A 19,144-nucleotide genomic window follows, 5' to 3' on the forward strand; every position below is an offset into this window, starting at 1 on the left:
ATAACAACATTTAGAATGTGCGAAAAGCACTTAGAAGCATGTAATGTAATTCTTGTACACTTTGCATTTCGATTAATTTCAAATAATTCCTGATATAATGACGCCCCTCACTAGACACAAATGAGCAGAATCTTCAAAATTTCCTATTTCCAAAAAGGCCCAAAAATTTTGGGTAAAGAATTTAACTAGCACATAAAGAGCACGTACTTTATATGTTTATTTTGTTTTTTTTACGATAATTTATTAAGCTAGTTGTCGGCTCCATCACGATAGCAGCGTCAAATTAGCAATTACTGCTAAATTCATATAAAGTTAGCATAAACCAAAATTTGTTGCTGCAAGTAAGTACTACCGAAAATTAGAAAAAAAAGAGACTGGACAAATTTTTTATACTAGCAGTAATTTTCTTGACACGTGGTAGCTTGAACTCGACTTGTTGCACTGAAAATGTAGAGAAGATTTAGTTGCTACATTGAACAATATTTAAATTAGCCTTAAGAGTGAGCTACAAAATAGGAACTAAAAATCGGCCGATCCTTTCGATCAGTACTAAAATTGTTTCCTAGTACATGCTAGCTTCAAAAATGTAGAGAAGATTTAGTTTGCTACATTGAACAATGTTCAAATGGACGTAAAGAATAAGCAACAAAATCGATTTTTAAATGTGGTTCTTTTGGAATAAGTCTTGATTGATTGTCGATTTCAAAAACTTATCAGCTCTTAACCTTGAAAAACCACGTCGAGCGTCGCCAGTCTGGTCGAAATTACTTGGTTTGTTTGTTATCGTTGAAGAAAGAAAGAAAACCGAAAGGTTTTTTTAACTTTTTGCTAAGAAAATTGAAAATTTTCAAAAATCGGGAAGTTATTGTTTTTATCCCGTTTGTTGGAAACAACAGATCTCGACGTTTTGAGGTCCTAGGCAGCTTCTCTGAATATTTCCGTGATGATGTCCGTATGTCTGTATGTATGTGTGTGTGCAACAAATTAGCAGCAAATTTTGGATCACTAGTTAACTCGATATTTATTTATTGGTTTATCGAAATTTTATGTTAGCTTTATATGAATTTAGTATTAATTGCGATTTTTTGCGAATGGCTTAAGCAACAAAATTGAGGTTTCAGTAACTAAATAGCAACAAAAAAGCTATAAATTTTGCATACTTTTCATTGATTTTTGCTAATTTGACACTGCTACCTTGATAGAGCTATAGTTTTCTGCTAAGTGACTAGCGATGCGGTAATTTGTAGATTTTAATTTTTTCAGAAAAAATAAGTAAGTATAATTTTTTTTAATTCAACACATGAGGAGCACGGAATTTCTATGCAAGGATCTTTCTCTTAAATTTTTTTTTTTTCGAATAATGCTCTGTCAACTTCACACGTATGAGCAGCGCATTCTAATTGTTGTTTTTCTAGAAAATCTACAGGAGGTCAAAAAAAAGTACAGCACATAATTTGCACGTAAAAAGCACTTATTTCCTGAATATATCTAATACAGTTCTTGAAAATTAGCTTTACTAGCTTAACCTACGTAAAATTTGTAGTTGGAGATGTGTCGTTTCTCAAATTATTAATATTTTATTTTTCAAATAATATATATACATACACATTTTCCAAATATTGTTTTTTAAACAATTCATATCGATAGTTGGCCAGTCATAAACTTTTGAATAAATTGTCTGCAGGTTTATAGTCTTCGACTTGAGGTCATTGATTATGTTGATAGGTATACATTTTTGCGGGTATGTACTGATTTCGGAAGCTCTGGTAAACGTTCCCCGTTTCTTGAAGTCAAAATTTTGCTTATTGAATTCACCATAAGTTCATGGCATGACACTGTATAAAAGCTAAAAAACCGAATTTGTCTAGTTATCACCTACAATTCAATATATCCAACACCATTTTGGGCAAAAATGGGCACTTTAAAAAGATTGATTCTAGTAATATTTTTGTTACTTAGCAGTATTTAATTAATAACTTTTATTATTAATTATTAAACATTTCCAATAGTTATAAAATAACATTAGCCATCATCCCTACATTATATGATTTACAAAAAATGTTTTTTAAAGTCATTCAGGTCATCTGCATAAGTCAATTAGAGAAGCACCGTTACTCTAAAACAAACTATTTTTTTAATAGTACACCCTGTATATATTTTCAGCTTTTTAGAATCTATTAAATCATAAAACAACCGTAAAGACCAAATAAATTAATAGTTCTAAATCTACAGTCGTTTTGAAATTAAAACTATTAAAAAATTGTGTATATTTCGAAAAAGTAGTTGGTTTTTCTGTTATTAATTGTGTATAAAATATCATAAATTATTTTCCATTTTAATTATGACGAGAGGTTACGGTGACTGTAAAAAAACTTATGAAGATTTATACGTAATCCAAAACTGCAGTTTAGACAATTAAGAAACTTTTTGTTTTATTAAAAAAAGACCGTAATTAGTGATATATAATTCCTGTGAGATTATGCAAAGATATGCAAGAAATTCTTGTACATTATTAAGTTTCATTCTTGACTTTTTTTCTGGGGATATCATTGTGAACGTATTGAATTATGTATTCCTCAATTTAATACATTATGAAACATAGAAAATATATACAGGCTTTACTAAAAACTACGTTAATAATTTATTTAGTAGTAATGGTGCACCCTGTATACTTCAAACAGTATTATCTAGAAAGATCTTCTATTCAATTTTTTTTAACCTGAACAAATTTCGAATTAGCGAGATTGACGTTTCTTATGCTCACTATTATAACTGTTCAACTGAGTTATTATTTATCTCTAGAATAACTTATCCATCTCAAAACTTCCTCTTACAGATAAAATCACAGTTACACTATAACATGTTATTAAATCATACATATTTTTCGATTATTACTCATATTCATGGCGCCAGCATCTTCTAAAAAGTACACAAGTTCTTTTCGAGGGATCATTGAAGGCCGATTTGATCTGCTCGTAACTATAAAAAGAATTTGCTGAAAGTTGTCATCTGGTAACAGATATGTTATTTGTCGAGTTAATTCGTTGTAATAAATCTATAATGTAGCTCATAAATATGTATAATTAAATACCTACCAATCACAATTTACAATATTCAGTATTTTATGCACAAAGTAAGGGAATAGGGGGTGGAAGGGGCGGCCAGCCCCAGGCCTCCGATCTTAGAGGGCCCCAAATGCCTCCGCGTTCCTCTAATCAAATCCTAAACAGGACTTTGAAAATATGCTTAGTACCATCGAATTTTTAAAATGAATGGAAGGGCCCACAAGAAGCGCACTCTTGAAGATGATCAAATGAGCTATAATGTCACCTTTCTCTCGTTCTAAGGACGTAAGATGAACTACACGTCTTCAGTGGTAGTGCAATAGAAAGAAACCAAAATTATGCCTTTTTGTGGTTTCCCTTTATGTAAAAACACAACAAAAAAGTTTAGTGTTTTGTTTTATGAGAATGACGAGACAAACAAATCGCTCGCCTGATGGTAAACGTCACGCTAATCCATAACAGTTCATTGCCATCCAGAATGTAAAAATTCTGCGTGTCTATGCACTTTGCTCGTTACCCTGAAATATTAGTTGTTAAATCTCTTGATACCCAGTAATTTCTCTGGAAACATTTCTTCCCATTTTCACATTATAATTAGGAATTGAAGGAAGTAAATTTAGTTCAACAATATCTGCGGTCTCCAAAAATGACTCTGGATACAGGAATCACCAAACTAAACGCCTTGAATGAGTACTTAGTGACCGAACGAACCACGATTGTAGACAATGCTGTAACTTTTGTCTTAAAAAATGCAATGACATGGACATCAACGTCGAGAAATGAAGAAGAAGGAAGGTAAAAAGAACGATGCCGGGTGAATTAGCTCATGATACTCGATTATCAATTCAAGAAGAATGGTCAATCGGTCAATGTATGAATGCATAGACCGATTTATACAGGAATTGTCGTCACGATACGGGGCTATGAAACATATCAATAATATTTTCTAAATTATTGAAACAAAGTTTTTGCTAGAAGCTTCAGATGACGCTCTGATTGTAGCAATTGACAATATGATACAAATTTATGGTGAATTTGACAAGGAGCAAGTTTTCCAAGAAATGAAAAGGTACCGCAGGCATTTGCCACCGAACGACTATGGACGTTGCTGCCAAATGGAGAGCCCAAGAAATCCTTCAATTTATAATAAAATGGGACTTCAGTGAATCGTTACCCTGTATATCGCTTATACTTTTTGACCAATTGCATCTCGGTTGCATCATGCGAGAGGAGTTTTTCGAAACTTAAACTGATTAAAAATTATCTTCGAACTACAATGGGTCAAGAACGACTGGCTAATCTAGCCGTGCTTTCAATAGAAAGAAAAATTTCAAAAGAAATCGATTTTACAGAAGTTATTGACGAGTTCAGTAAATTGAAGGCACGAAAACACATACTGTAAAAAACTATCTTTGATTTATTTTATCTAATTTATATTTTTCGATCGATTCGTATTTTATTTTCTTCACCCATATCCATTTCATATTGTAGGTATATGTATATGTTTATTTAGCCTAAATAATTTAAGTCTAATTTAAATTTCACTTCTAGATTTTAACGACATAAACATAAACACTTATTAATACATACAAATGTGAACTGAATAAAAAGCTCATAAAACTACATGTTTTCAAGCTGGGGCCTCAATCAGCTTTGCCGCCCCGAGCCTCTGGCGGGCTTAGTCTGCCACTGGAATTGTGCGTTTAAAAATTAGTGACACCTTCTGACGTATGTGTTAAAATAGTACATTACGCACCTAGGGAGAAAAGTAGAGCATTTTTGCCAAAAATCGCAGCCGAGGATGCCCTACTTTTGTCCCGTGGTGCGTATACAACTTTTTCTTCCACCGGGATGAAACGTTTGTCTTTTACGTATTCTAATTCTGTACCTTGGAACAAAAAGGGCCTATGTCCAAAATTTAAAAATTTGAGTTAAATGCACAATTGAATTCAGGATGCGACATATAGTAATTGTTAAAAGGACCAAAGTCCTCTTATTATTAGATCATTGAAACTCAAATATTTTGTCACGGCCAAAGTTATTTACTGGAAATGCAAAAATGGCCAATTCCTCAAATTGGGTTTCCTGTCATTTGACGAAAATAGACATTGGCCCTTTTTGTTTCAAGGTACAGAATTCACTATCACTAGAATCGTCTAAATTAATTTTTTTTAATTTCAATTACCTATTTTTATAATAAATATCAAATTTCGTGTTAAGCAAACTCATCGAGAGTAAACATTTGGATAAAAAAGTCGTTATTACGATACCGGGAGAAAAAGAAAGTTCTTCCCGGGAGAGAATAGGCGACTTTTGTACTGCATACCAGGGACGAAAAGCGAACTTTTCATCCCGGAGAAGAAAGAAAAAATTATTTATATGAAGGCTGTTAATTACAAATTTCATCTTTAAATTTGTAAGTGTCTTCTTGTTGGATTTGCTGTAACAAAAATTTATTTCCCTAGATTAAAATAGGTTTATTGTGTTATAAATTTGTTCTAAAATAATTTCTTCTAATAAATGATCAAGGCCTTTATTGCAACACTTAATAATACCAAAGATAAAGTAACACTGCAAAAGGAATATGATAAATAAAACAGAGAAAGAAATCGGCGTTAGAAAGGAAATAAAAAAGAAATTCTGTATACATGTCGTTTGATCTTCAGTAAATCTACTAGTTTGACCAATATACCGTCACAATCGTTATCAAAGACTATTATTTATGGAATTAGCTGTAATTATTGTGGCATGGAATATGTTGGGCAAACTAGGAGATCTATTAATGTCCGGTTTCAAGAACACTTGCCCGTATAGGACTTTATGATGTGTCCAGTATAGTTCAAGACTTGGGCCAAGTATGTACAACTCTGGCCCTAGCTTGCAAGCCGTTATTGGCCCAGACTTGATGACAACATAAGTAATATTGACATAATAATTGGAACTATTATTAATAGAAATAGGAAAGACAATTTTGAGGAATCAAAAAATGTTAAAATCCGTTCAGTCAACCCGGAGTAATTTATGTTTAAAGGAAAATACTTAGAATTTCATTTCTTAGGATATCGTAATACGAAAAAGATATCGACATGTGGTTTTCGCTATTCCTTAATTAAAACTGCATGTATCCATTCAACATTTTTCATTCAAGGATAGCTAGATTTAAAAAAATAAATAAATAGCGCCCTCTAGCGTATACGTTACTCAATAGTTTGTTTCGAAATTATAACTCTTACATTGGTAGAAAGGAGCTCTCTTCAAAAAGACTAAGTTTGCATAGATAGGTTAAGTAGAACTGGACTTACAGGCGTTTTTTCATAATAAAGTTCCCGCCTCTTATTTGAAGAGATAGACTAAATTTTAAATGCATCTTAGGCATTTAGGCAAAATTTGTAAATTATTCATTGTATAATTTTTGGTATTAAATTACGCTCTCTGGCGGTGGACCTACAACTCTGTAAATAATTTCCAGGTTTTTCTCGAGCTCACTTTTGTTTTTTTCCCGAAGCTATACTATAAACGGTTCCTGAAATATGGCCGAGAGCCATTCTTATTGGGACACTCGGTACATAAAAGTATTAGTTAAATAATTAAACATACAAAGAAATGATATTATTTTTTATTATTCTATTTTTTCTTGTATCTGCAAAACCTGCTTTTTTGAGAAATTGGCGATAGTATTTTGACACTCTTCCATGCTTTATCTATGAACCTAGCTGCATATAGAAGTGTAATGCTTGACTTTTGTTTTTCTTCTATGTCATAAATAATTTTTTTTACAACCTCCTTCCGGTAAAAGCACTTGAAATTTATAATTATTCCTTGATTAAGGGATTGCAGTCTTTAAGTTGTATTTGGTGGCAAAAACTGCACAGCAATATTTTTTAAAGGCGGTGATGTTTTGTGAGCACTGCAGTTATCAATAAACAGTAAAATTTTTCGCTTTTATTGCTACATTTGCTTTTCGACAATAATCATTCAGTGAACAATTCGTCCGTCATCCATGCTTTTTTGTTGGATCTATATTTAACTGGTAAAGATTTCACTTCTCGGAAGCAACGTGGTTTTGTTGATTTGACAATCAGAAACGGCTTCAATTTTTCAGTACCACTTGCATTGCACTGTAACTCTTTCCTTGCTGTGCTGTCCATCAAAACATGATGTGCTGTTAGGTTGACACTTGTAAAATAAACCTAAAATTACATAAAAAGAGCACGTGAATCTGTACACTTATTATTACTTCATTGTAACATAATTTTAAAAAAGTCGTCACATGTGTCATTGTTTACATCGGCATTCTCACCGCAAACTTTACGAAAAACAATGCCGTGCCTCTGCTTAAACTTCTGCAGCCAGCTGTTACTAGCTCTAAAACTATAACAGCCTAAATCTTTTGCATATTATTCAGGTTTCTCGCGCAAGATTGGTCACGAAATTCTGGAATTTTCGCCGACACACTGCTTAAACCATTTCATCGTGGCTTCTTTAGCCTTTCTCTTTCTTTTACGACTACAGTCACTTTCGTAAAATCGAGATAAAATTTCGTCTTTATTTTTCAAAATCGTTGACAATATGCTACTAGGAATGCCAAAGTCTTTTGCTATATCTTGCTTATTCTTTTCACTTCGATCCACAGCTTCAATAACCTTTACTTTATCAGGAATGCTCAGACATTTTAGTTTTCTCTTAGCACCTGCAATGACGGTAGTCGAAATGTAAGTACCAACGCCAACTCATACGTACATATATTTATTTGCCTTTAAATTGTCGCATTTCGAGTTGCAGAGGCTTGTGATCGTCTCTTCGAGTTATAGAGGCTATTATGGCTAAATATTGAAAAATAAATGTTAGTCGATCAGACTTCGAATTACAGAGCTTGTGATTTTACATTGATTTTTTCCGAGTTAGAGAGGATTTCGCACGGGATAAAAATTTGGAGAGGTTTTCAAGTTAAGGAGGTTCGATTTAAAGACCATTCACTTTATTAGATCGGTGGGAAGTTATATTCATATTCATGTGAATAACTTTCTGTTATGAAACCAAATGTTACCGAAAATAAATTTGGTAATTATCTAAAAATCAAACCCCCCTCCCCACCCCCTATCGACTTGGCATTGTTGGGGTAATAAAAAGCGTTCTGAACACAATAAAAATATTCCTGCAGTCGGTCATCCCTTGTTAGAATAGAGAGGTTTAAAGAATAAAAATTTGATATTTTCGAAATTACCTGTGTTAACAAATTATAAATTTTATTTGAAAATATATATACGAACAATACAGCTAAATAGCGAAAATAATATGTGAAAAATATATGAAATTCATTCAGGGGTATTATGAACAATTATAATTTTTAATTGAGGTAGCCATAAGTAATTGTTATTTTATCATAGAAAAATATATATGGGAAAATTGGACGTGGGGGATGATTTTTAGATAATTACCGTAATTTTTACTGGTTGTTTGGTTTTTTTATTTTGTCAAGAATTTTTAGTCAATTTCGTTGAATCTCTAGATAAAATAACGTTATACTTATGTTAAGCAGTCAAGCAACTGACCTCATTTACTGTAAATGTGACACTTGAACGTGTCGTTAGTGAAATGTATATTCACTACATCGTAGCACCTTGTAGGTACTATAAAACATATGTCTGACTCTAAATACAGGAAACGTTATAACTAATAAGTTGTGGCTAACGTACCGTTCGAAAGTCGGTCAATTGGTTAATTGCCTTTATTTTTAATACATTCGCTCTTTATAAAATGAATACGAAGAGTTTTTTGCTTCAGGCAGTCACATATCTGTTAGAACACGTGTTACTATACATGTGTTTTATGTTCCTGAGAAGCGTTACAAATTTTATAGGATTTTAATCACTTTAGCTTGGTTTAGTTTTATTGTATGTATGCAATTTTGAAGTTGATTATGATGATGAGACTAACAATACTAGATCGTCTTTTAAGAAGATAAGAAGGAATTTTTAATTCCCTAATATTTTGCAAGATATTTTTAACCCAAAAGAACTATATTTCTGTAAATATATGCTCAGGTTTAACAAATGAAAGAATATTTTTTTATAATAATTTTTCTCCTTTCTCTGGTAATAGGATAATCATGTAATTGCTGATATAGACGATCTAGTCATTGTAATTGATCATATAATTATTGAAGTTGCTTTTTCAGTGTTTTCTAGTGTTTTTTCTAGCCACTTCATTATCATTACTTTTCCATGTACAGTAGCTACTATTTCATTCTTTTCCGCTTTTTTGGTTTCGAATGAATTTTGATATACTGCACTTTTGTTTAATTGAAAAGAGTTATGTTTTATTTTGGAATGAATGAGTGTTACAGCTTAAATGTAAAAAATAATAGCAAATTGAAACATAAAGCTGCTGGAGTTATGGGGTTGAATTCATATTAATCCAGTCATTTTAGGCATTCTAAACCCCAATCTTGAGAAAAGTTCCTAGTGAGCTGAATTTTTGTATACATCTTTATTACGGTGTTTAAATTATTAATAATTAAAATGTGAAAAATCGACCATTTCGGAGTAGATCGCTGAGAAAGCGACTAGAAGGCACTCATATACGGTATTGTATACAGATGTTGAGGAACTGTTACATATGTCTTGTAAAGCCAGGCTTGGCCCAGTCTTTGTACAAGTGGAGTGATAACGATGGGCAAAGCTTGGTCGCCAAGACTGGACCAAGCTTGGTTACCAAGACTGGGCCATGCTTAAATGCAAGGGCTGGGCCAAGCTTAAATGCCAGGACTGGGCCAAGCGCAACTTATTCTTATTCATTACATAACTTTTTCTTCTTTATCTTTATTCCATTTCTTTATTTTTTTCACACGATTTTTTTGATTTTAAAAATAAGCAAACATAAATTTCTATATTTAATCTTACTTAAGTGTAATTAACAATATAAAAATATCAGTTAATTAGTTAAATAAAAATATTAAACATACAAGCCTGGATTGTCAACGAATGGTCAATGCTGGAATATCCAGGCTTGGCCCAAGCTTGGGTAAGTATTGGTATGGCTAAGGCTGGGTCAACCAACCTTGGTCCAAGCCTGGGTGGCCAATGAATTGGTAAGGCTGAGTATCCTTGCATTGCCCGAGCTTGGGTAATCATTGGTATGGCCAAAGCTGAGTTAAGTAGTTGATTTCAAAAAATCATGTAAATAAAAGAGAAAAGGTACAAATATTCTAACAAGAAAAATATTTATCGAGTATACTGTCAAATACCAATCTGACTAAGAAAAGAAATTGATCCAGAACAGTGGGATTGGGAGTTGAAAAATAATATACTACACCATCTAAGAAATTGGATTGAGGTGTTCAAAAGTTTGTGGACAGTCATGCTTAAACGCAGGACCAACAAATAATGTAGATGTAGAAATTAGTCCACTCCACGTTTTGTCAGCAACTATTACTGATAGAGAAACTGAAGATGTCGATGTCGTCGATATTTTCAAGCGATGTACAAAGAGAGATAATTTGAAAATATATCAAAAGCTTTCATTTTCATTATAAAAACGCTTCGTACAACAAATCTCTTTTGATACACGAGTTTTTGGCTTTCTGTTATGGTAAATGAGATAGACACCATTTTTGACAATGAGGGGGCCACAGAAGAGCTGGCGGAAGCTATTCCGGAAAGAATGCACGTTGGGATCACACCTCGTATGTTCCAATATTGTCCTATTCGTGAATATGGGTATATATATATATATATATATATATATATATATATATATATATATATATATATACATATATATATATATATATATATATATATATATATATATATACATATATATATATATATATATGATCCCTATGTATAAAATAATCTATTTTAGTTCTCTTAAAATCGGGGGATCTATTTACTATCAAAAACAAATGTTCAACATTTTTAATTTTTAAATTAGGAATACTGCTCTACTAAGATTCTGTTATATCATATATACTCGTACTCGTTTCTGGTTATTTATTCTACATAATCATTTTTTTTTATTTCAAAATTGGATATCCGTTTTCATTTTTAAAAACATTATGGTGTCTTAATTTCTATATCAATGGTTTATTTTCGTCCAGATTTATTCTCGTGATTTGTCTTATAAGTGGGTGAGTGTGTAAAATTTTACAATATCTCGTTATTTTTCGCCATATTTGGTCGTCAACAAGACTGTTTTGAAAAACCAATTAATTTACATACGAACAGAAGTGGGTGTTTTGTCTGTCCGCACTTAATGGCTCTACTATGTACTATTATGCTTGAAATTTTATTTGTATTAAACCTTATTTGTTGTAGCCGAGCATTTCCTGTGTGGGAAGTACGTGTTAATAATTCTTAAAAGACTCCTACGTATTTTTTTTGCAAATCTACTAAAATCGATAAACGTAGGTAGTTTCTCTTCTCATTTCTCTATAACATCTTATTTCTTATGTCAGAATTATACAAATATACTCGGTTTAGAACTCGGTTTAAAAACCATAAGGTAGTCCAAATATTTCATATTTTCTATAATCGGTTCTAGTTTTCAAAATATCCAATAATTACTATTTTTTACTATTAACAAAGATCGAACTTGTTTCTTTTTGCCTTTCTGTTCCACGCAGTATGGTCCAACCATCATGTTTTTGTCTTCAAATCCTTTGTATCGTCTTTCTATTTTCACTATATCCCTCCTTGATCATCGTTCAAGTTTTGTGGGAACTTCGAGCTTTAATATTGAGGTTATTCGAAAAATTATCAATTATTAGTAATTGGTAAATTTTATTACAGATAAAGTTTTGGAACAAGGCCCATTCTGCTGCAACATCAAGAGTTGAAAATATTATAATTTGCGAATAACAGTTTTCGCAAATATTCCTTCTATCATTTTGTTTTGGTAACCAATAGAAAGCCGGACTTTACGAGTACAGATTGAGCGCTTTGACAACGTTCTTGATGAAGACAAATGCAATGCACATGTTCTGTTTCATAATGGGGACGAGTAGGCCATAACTTTCCTCAATGATTTTTATGATTGTGAACAGCATGACTGTTTCAAAAATAGTACAATTTCGTAAATCCAGATTGTTATCCAACGTATAATTGAGACGTGAATCAATTAATATAAACTCGTGGCCATAAATAACGCACCACCTTTTATTTCTATATCAAAACCTAAAATGTTAATCTTTTGGGTTTCTTTTTTGTTTCTATCACCAAAAGTTAAAGTATTTTAAATGTTAGCGATAAAATGTAAAATTTCTTATAAACTGTTTTTGTGGTTTTTTAAAATTATAATTTTATGCATATTTTAATGTTTCTTTCATTCTAGTATTGTACCAACTTGAGGACAACAGTAATTAAGTCAATCAAGGTGTGCTAAAGTCGAAACTAGTCGAAACAATAAATGAATAGAGTTAGGCACTTAAGTGAACGTGAAGCTGAAAGAATAGCCGAGAGAGTTGGACAGGGACAAAGTTATCGTGGCAAATCTGTTTTTGGCGTACACCACACAACCATTGGCAGATTGATGTAAAGATTTCGAGAGACCGGAGGAGGTCTGGATAAGGACGTCCTTCAGTTTTAACTCCTCGAGATGACCGTTTTTTGCAATTAAATTCATTAAGAAATCGGTCAATGACAAGTGTAGTGCTCAACAGCCTTTTACGAGAAGTCCTAAATGTTAATATCTCTGATAGATCAATAAGACGACACCTTCGGAATGCTGGTCTACACAGCAGAAGAACTTTCCAGGCACCTTTGCTAAACAGGCAGCATCGTTTTGCTAGACTAAGGTTTGCAAGACAAAATTTATTTAGATTGGAATTTAGATAACTGGGGCCAAGTTTTATTTACTGATGAGACAAGAATCATTCTAAGAGGTCCAGATGGACGTAATCAAATTCGAAGACGGTGGGGAGAAAGATTTGCGCAGTCTTGTATCATTCCCAGGGAGCCGTTCTAAGGAGGGTCTATTATGTTTTGGGGAGGAATTTGTTTTGATGCCCGCAGAGAATTAGTATCTCTTACTAGACCCGCCCTTAAGTGACATTCTTGAACATCACGTCGTTCCGTTTGGGCCATATATTGGTGATGATTTTCGTTTAATGCATGATAATGCTAGTCCACACGTTGCGGCTGATGTTCTGAATTACCTAAACGAAGTAGGAATTCATACCCTGGATTGGCCACCAAGAAGTCCTATCGATCATGTTTGGGACTTTTTAAAACGCCTCAAAATTTAAATGAGCTTGAGCAAGTGGCATTAGAGGAATGGAAGAACAAACCTCAATAAGTGATACAGTACCTAATTGAAAGGATGCACATGAGAATGTTAGCAATAATAACATCCAGAGGCGGAAATACACGCTACTAGGGTTTTAAAAAAAGGAACATTATTGTTTAGAATGCAAGTTTTATTTTTAAGAATATTTGGTTTTATTTCAATGTTTTTATTTTTATTTTTTTGCTCAGTAAAAATCACCCAAAATTAATACACATTTCTTATTATTGCGTCAAAATGATTGAAAAGAAGTTAAACAATAGCAATATTAATTTAAATTTACTAATCAAAAAAATATTTGCAGAAATCGGGGTGGTGCGTTATTTTTGACCACGAGTGTTTATTACGAAATTAAATATCTTCAATATATTTTTCAATTTTTAGATTTTCAAAAATTTTCCTTACTTGTTTATTTAATCTTAACCAAAATTACAAAATTATACGCAATGTGTTGTAGTATTCCTTAGTTACTACGCAATTTGAAGGGATGTTTCTTAATCCCTTTAAGTGGAAATAAGCCACCTTCAAATTGTACCTACTTAGAGCCATTTCGTTAAAATGGTTTCTATGAGGATAGTTCCAGGAATACAAAGAAAACACAAATATGTTTTTTTTCCAGCTATGTTTAATAAGTTCGATATCTTTTTATTATAAAAATCGTCAAAATAGCCATTAACTACCGACATAACCTCTTCATTGTTGGACAATCTGGCAAATACGCTGAGGTAACACTCCAAACTTTGATTAATTCATTTTGGCCATTGCAATAATGGCCTAATGCCTAACCACCATCTAGTACCGCTTTTCCGATTTGCTTCCTCATTTCTGGAGTCGTCACCTCATTCGGTCGATCTCTGCGATGCTGTCTTCACAGGTCGTACCGCCTCGTTTAAGCTCTGAAACCTAATGTTTTACTGTTAATAATGAAGGAGGACTGTCATCGTTTATTACTATGCAGATTTTCAAATCTGAATTCATTAAATTATTCGAAAATGTGTGTATCATAAATGCCACACAGTGTCCGGGAAATAATACGTCATATTATTATTAACTCCAACCTCGCACCGTCAGACACTTTTTGTTACCTCGGTTCAAGAGATCGCTGAAAGACACCTTGAACAAAATTAAAGCCGTTACGACGAGGTCGCTAAAGGACATCGGGTCTATCAAGTTATAGCGGGCAAACCGTTTTTATGCTGTGAAACTCACAGAATTTTCCGTTAATTATTTTCAAAAATGATGGGGGGCCCACTAACTTGAGTACCTATCAAGATCGAGATCCCTTAGAATATGGCTTTTCTTTTTACAATAACTAAAAGTGATTACATAAATAATTAATTGCCTCTTAGTTTGTCGTTCAAGAAAATACCATTGCCAACATCGGGGCACGTTCTTAAACGCCAACCAAGCTGCAATTATCTATGTAATTACTTTTAGTTATTGTAAAAAGGACAGCCATATTCTAGGAGGTGGTCGGTATTGATACTCAAGATAGCGGGTCACCCCATTATTTTTAAAAATAATTAACGCCATATTCTGGGAATTTCATAGCATACAAACGGCAGCTTTGACCTTAACCCGCTTACTTGACAGACATTCCTTTGTAGCCTTCCAGGAAATCTATACTGTTTGGAATTCTTGATAGCAAAAGTGTATCGACCTATTTCGAAGAATATTGACAGATTGTAATATGCCGATTAATAAATTTTTAAATAAAACCCTTGATGCATTACTTTCCAGACGTACTCTGTATACATTTTCTCTGCATCATTTACAAATAACGTGAGAACTGAATTTTTTTCTACATTATAATGCATATTAGTAATGACCAAGTATAACCAATATATGATAACGATAAGATTATGGAATTTATTTGAAATGAAACAATGATAAATCATGATGATATCACAGGTAGGGAAAGTTTCAAAATATTTACACCTACATAAAATGATTTGTATAACGTAATAAAGTTTGATTAATTAATTAATCACACAAAAAATAACAAGAAATTATTGTTTTTCTCTTCTCACTCAAAATTTGATAAAATAGCGTTAGTTATTTTTGAAAATAAATATATGTTTTGTTAGATATCTTTCAGTATTGAAGACATAGAATTTTGCGTACTAAATATTACTTCAACAGTATGTAATATAGTAAAATACTATATATTATAGTAGAATTGGCAACCTAACACATAGCACAAAGTAAACATATGGCGCGTGAGCTACGATTCTACGTTCTAAGTGATTGCCACAAGCTTCCCTTGATCAATACTAGCCCAAATCGGCGACAAGTTCAAGCAAGCCATGTCAAAAACCCCGTTTACTCGCATGTTTTTGTGTGCGCTTGTCGAGGCTCACCATGCAGTAGCATTAACGCAGCATTAAGTTATATGTTGCACATTATGAGGGTTGCTACTTTATTTTTGATATATGGTAACACTGAAGTTTGACATTTTTAATGGTGAACGTACTTAGTACGTGTTGTCATATAAGTGCTATTCGAGTTGTTTACAAATGCTTCAAGTATTCCTCTTTATTATTTTCAATGTGGATTAAACCAACAGGAGTGTGCCGATCAACTCCCAAAAGTTTTCACGCACGAAGCAAATAGTCGTCTGATTTTTCGGAATAACTAGACATGTCGCCACCGTTCCATTAGAGCATCGTAGAACGTTCAATTGTGAATAGTACACCAGCATTTGTTTGCAAGAAGTGTTCGTAAAAATCAGGAAAACCAATCGCAGAAGACGAATTATTCTCCACCACGCTCTCACACATCAGTTCAAAGAAAAATGTTTTTGAACAGAAATTGATGGATCATACCCCGTACAGTCATTGTTTGGCACCTAATGATTGCTTCTCATTCCCGCAGATCAAACACTCGAAGAGCGGTTAATGCGTTCAAATTACATGTTTTGGAGGTACCACAATCGGAATGTAAAAAATGCTTCGACAATTGGTTCAAACCCATGCAAAAGTGTATTGATCTTAATGGACAATATTTTGAAGAACAATAGAGCCGTATCCAATTAAAAATATTTGTTTTTATTTGTACTGTGACAACCCTGACTCTTTTTGAGACACTCTATACATTCGTATGCTATTGTGAAAATACCTATCTATGTGCGCTGTCACGAATTTTCATCAAAATATGTAAATTCCTGTAATTATTTGCAATACCTACTTCAGAAATTGTTTTCCTGGGGATACGGTATCGTATCATTAGATTCGACCTTATCACTGCGCCTACCGTGTTTATATTGAAAGCCTGCAGGTGTCTGCTAATTTAATCATGCGTCATCTTCTATTTTGTAATTTTATGTAATTATTGTAAGGTTTCTATGTGCACAATAGTGTTTTGCAATTGCAATTGTTCTTATTTGTTGCTTTGCGCTTGCACAAAATTTTGTCGCGAGATCGAGATCCCGGTGTATTTTAAATGAGAACCAGAGAAAATGGAAAAAGTTGAAGGCTTGGAAGCGGGGTCTACCGTATTTTTTGTCATATAAAATAGGAAAATTACCATTTTCAATATATTTTTTCACATTTTTTCGCAATATTTAAGATAAAAATGAGGCTTAAACACTAATAATTCAACACTATCTTGGCTGATAGAAAAAATATTGTCGCTTTTATTAACAAGAAAGAAATTTTTATACACTTATTGAATCATTGTGAAGCTCACGCAATGTTTCCAAGAAAACATGTAGAAAGAGAATCCTAAACCAACCTTAAAAAGTACAGAAGCAAATCGGGGAACTTGGGTTTTTTATTGGTTAAAAAGGTATTGAAATTTTTGTTTCTAACGTTAGGTCTCATTTTTATGCGCGAAAAAACAATTAGAAAAAAATATTGAATATACTTATTAATTTTTTATCATCACCAGAAATACCAGAAATATGGTTTACACCATCAAATTATAACCAGGAAATATTCGTAATTTACGTCCGCGATACGAATCTCCACAAAGCTATACGAATGTGTGGACAATGCCCTCGTATCCTCTTGGCTTCCCTTGCCTCGTCTCTATATCGCTCAGCTTCGCGTCAATATTTCGGGCGTCACAGGAACTGAGTATGAAAATAAAATGAATGACGCTTTGGATGGGATGAATCTTCTCTTCTTCTTATTGTGCCGAGTCCGTTATCGGACGTTGGAGATCATGTTGGCTATGATAATTCTGTTTACTCCACCTCGGAAGAGTGAACTAGTTGTCTGATTGAACCTCTGACGTTTTCAATTTCAATTTTTCAACTATGATGTTCTTTTTCCAGGACTCCGTTTTCCCTCTATTTTACTCTGGATGATAAGATACAACATATTATATGTGTCAAGACTGCGTATTACATGTGCGCAGTAAGATTTGCACCATAACTTCGTCATTACGCACTCTATCCTGCCAGCTAATTCGGAGCATACATCTATATGTCCACATGTCAAACGCTTCAAGCTTTTTAAGAGTTGCTTCCGTCAGGGTCCATGCTTCCACACGACATATATAATAGAATAGAAAACACCTTAAAATCCTGAGGCGGAGCTGTAAACTTAGATCGTGACTACAAAAGATGTTTTTAGTCTAATGAATGCTGCTCTAGCTTTCTCAATGCGACATTTTATTTCTGTCGAGTGATTCCATTTGTCATTAATAGTTGTTCTCAAATAGTTAATCTTTTCTGTACGTTTTGATGGTTCATTGTCAATAATAAGGTCACCATCGTTAACTGGATTTTTGCTGATGATCATGTACTGAATCTAGTTGGTATTAAGTTTTATTCCATACTTCTGACATTGAGTCAGCTACGAGGACAGTGCCATCGGCGTACCGGAAGTTGTTTACGGTCACCCCATTCATTTTTATACCTTATTCAACATCTTTACCGAAGGCCTCCCGGAATATATGTTCCGAGTTGTTCCGATTGGATAAATAGAGAATATAGGTAGGTATAACTGCGAATATGAATAATAATTTTTACTTCTTGTGGAGAGTACTATATTTTGTGTTTGTATACAGGAGTTAAAATCTAAAAAGAATTCTTAGATGTTGAATTTTAGAGGACATCTGGTAAAGAAAAAAGCTTCAAATTTATACGTTTCCGGTCTAATCACGTCCATATTGTAGTAGACGTAGCAAAAAACTGAATAAATCGAGAGTGTGGATGTCTAACGCTCCTGCCGTCATCACTCGCCAAGACTCATGTTGAGAGCATCTAGGAGACGCCTCGTGAGATTCTGGAGCGGGTAGCAAATACATTGTCTTGTAGTTGCAATTCTTCTTAAAAAATTTAATCTGCTAACTCGATTGAACTCAATTTTCAAAGTTACAAAAGTACAACCCCTTGAAGTAATTAATTGTAACCTATAGTTTATTTCAGAAAGGTGTAGAGTAATAAAACCTCAATAGGTATGCAAAGGGACCACAGAGTGACCCAACGAATATTTAAGCCACTTTCATATTTTGGCATTTATTTCATTGTAAAATTCTTTCTTTTTATCAAGCGCAAGTAGTACCACCCGGGTTGGGGTCAATATATGAGTTTTACAAACACTGATAATAGTGTGCCAAAAGCGTTCCGGTAGGATACTTTTCAAAAGGAAAGCCGAATCTGAAATAGTGTTGGAATTAGGCTGAGGCATTAATAGAAGGTTAAACGGTACCTGTTAAACGCAAAACGTACTGTATAATCTACTACCTAAGTAATTCCTACACAATATTTCGATATTGACACTTCAGACCAGAAAACAGACTTTTCCTAATTCTTTTACTTTTAATATTTCAAACAATACTATTTCAAG

The 19,144-nt window shown here is 33.2% G+C and overlaps 1 protein-coding gene across 8 annotated transcripts in view; it reads left to right on the forward strand.

Moving 5' to 3' along the window:
- The window catches only part of LOC130444656 (cytospin-A-like), a 170,514-nt gene that overhangs the window by 88,716 nt on the left and 62,654 nt on the right, over positions 1-19,144 (forward strand). The window lies entirely within an intron of this gene.

The sequence above is a fragment of the Diorhabda sublineata genome, chromosome 5, assembly GCF_026230105.1.
Source record: "Diorhabda sublineata isolate icDioSubl1.1 chromosome 5, icDioSubl1.1, whole genome shotgun sequence".
In the NCBI taxonomy this organism is placed as follows: domain Eukaryota; kingdom Metazoa; phylum Arthropoda; class Insecta; order Coleoptera; family Chrysomelidae; genus Diorhabda; species Diorhabda sublineata.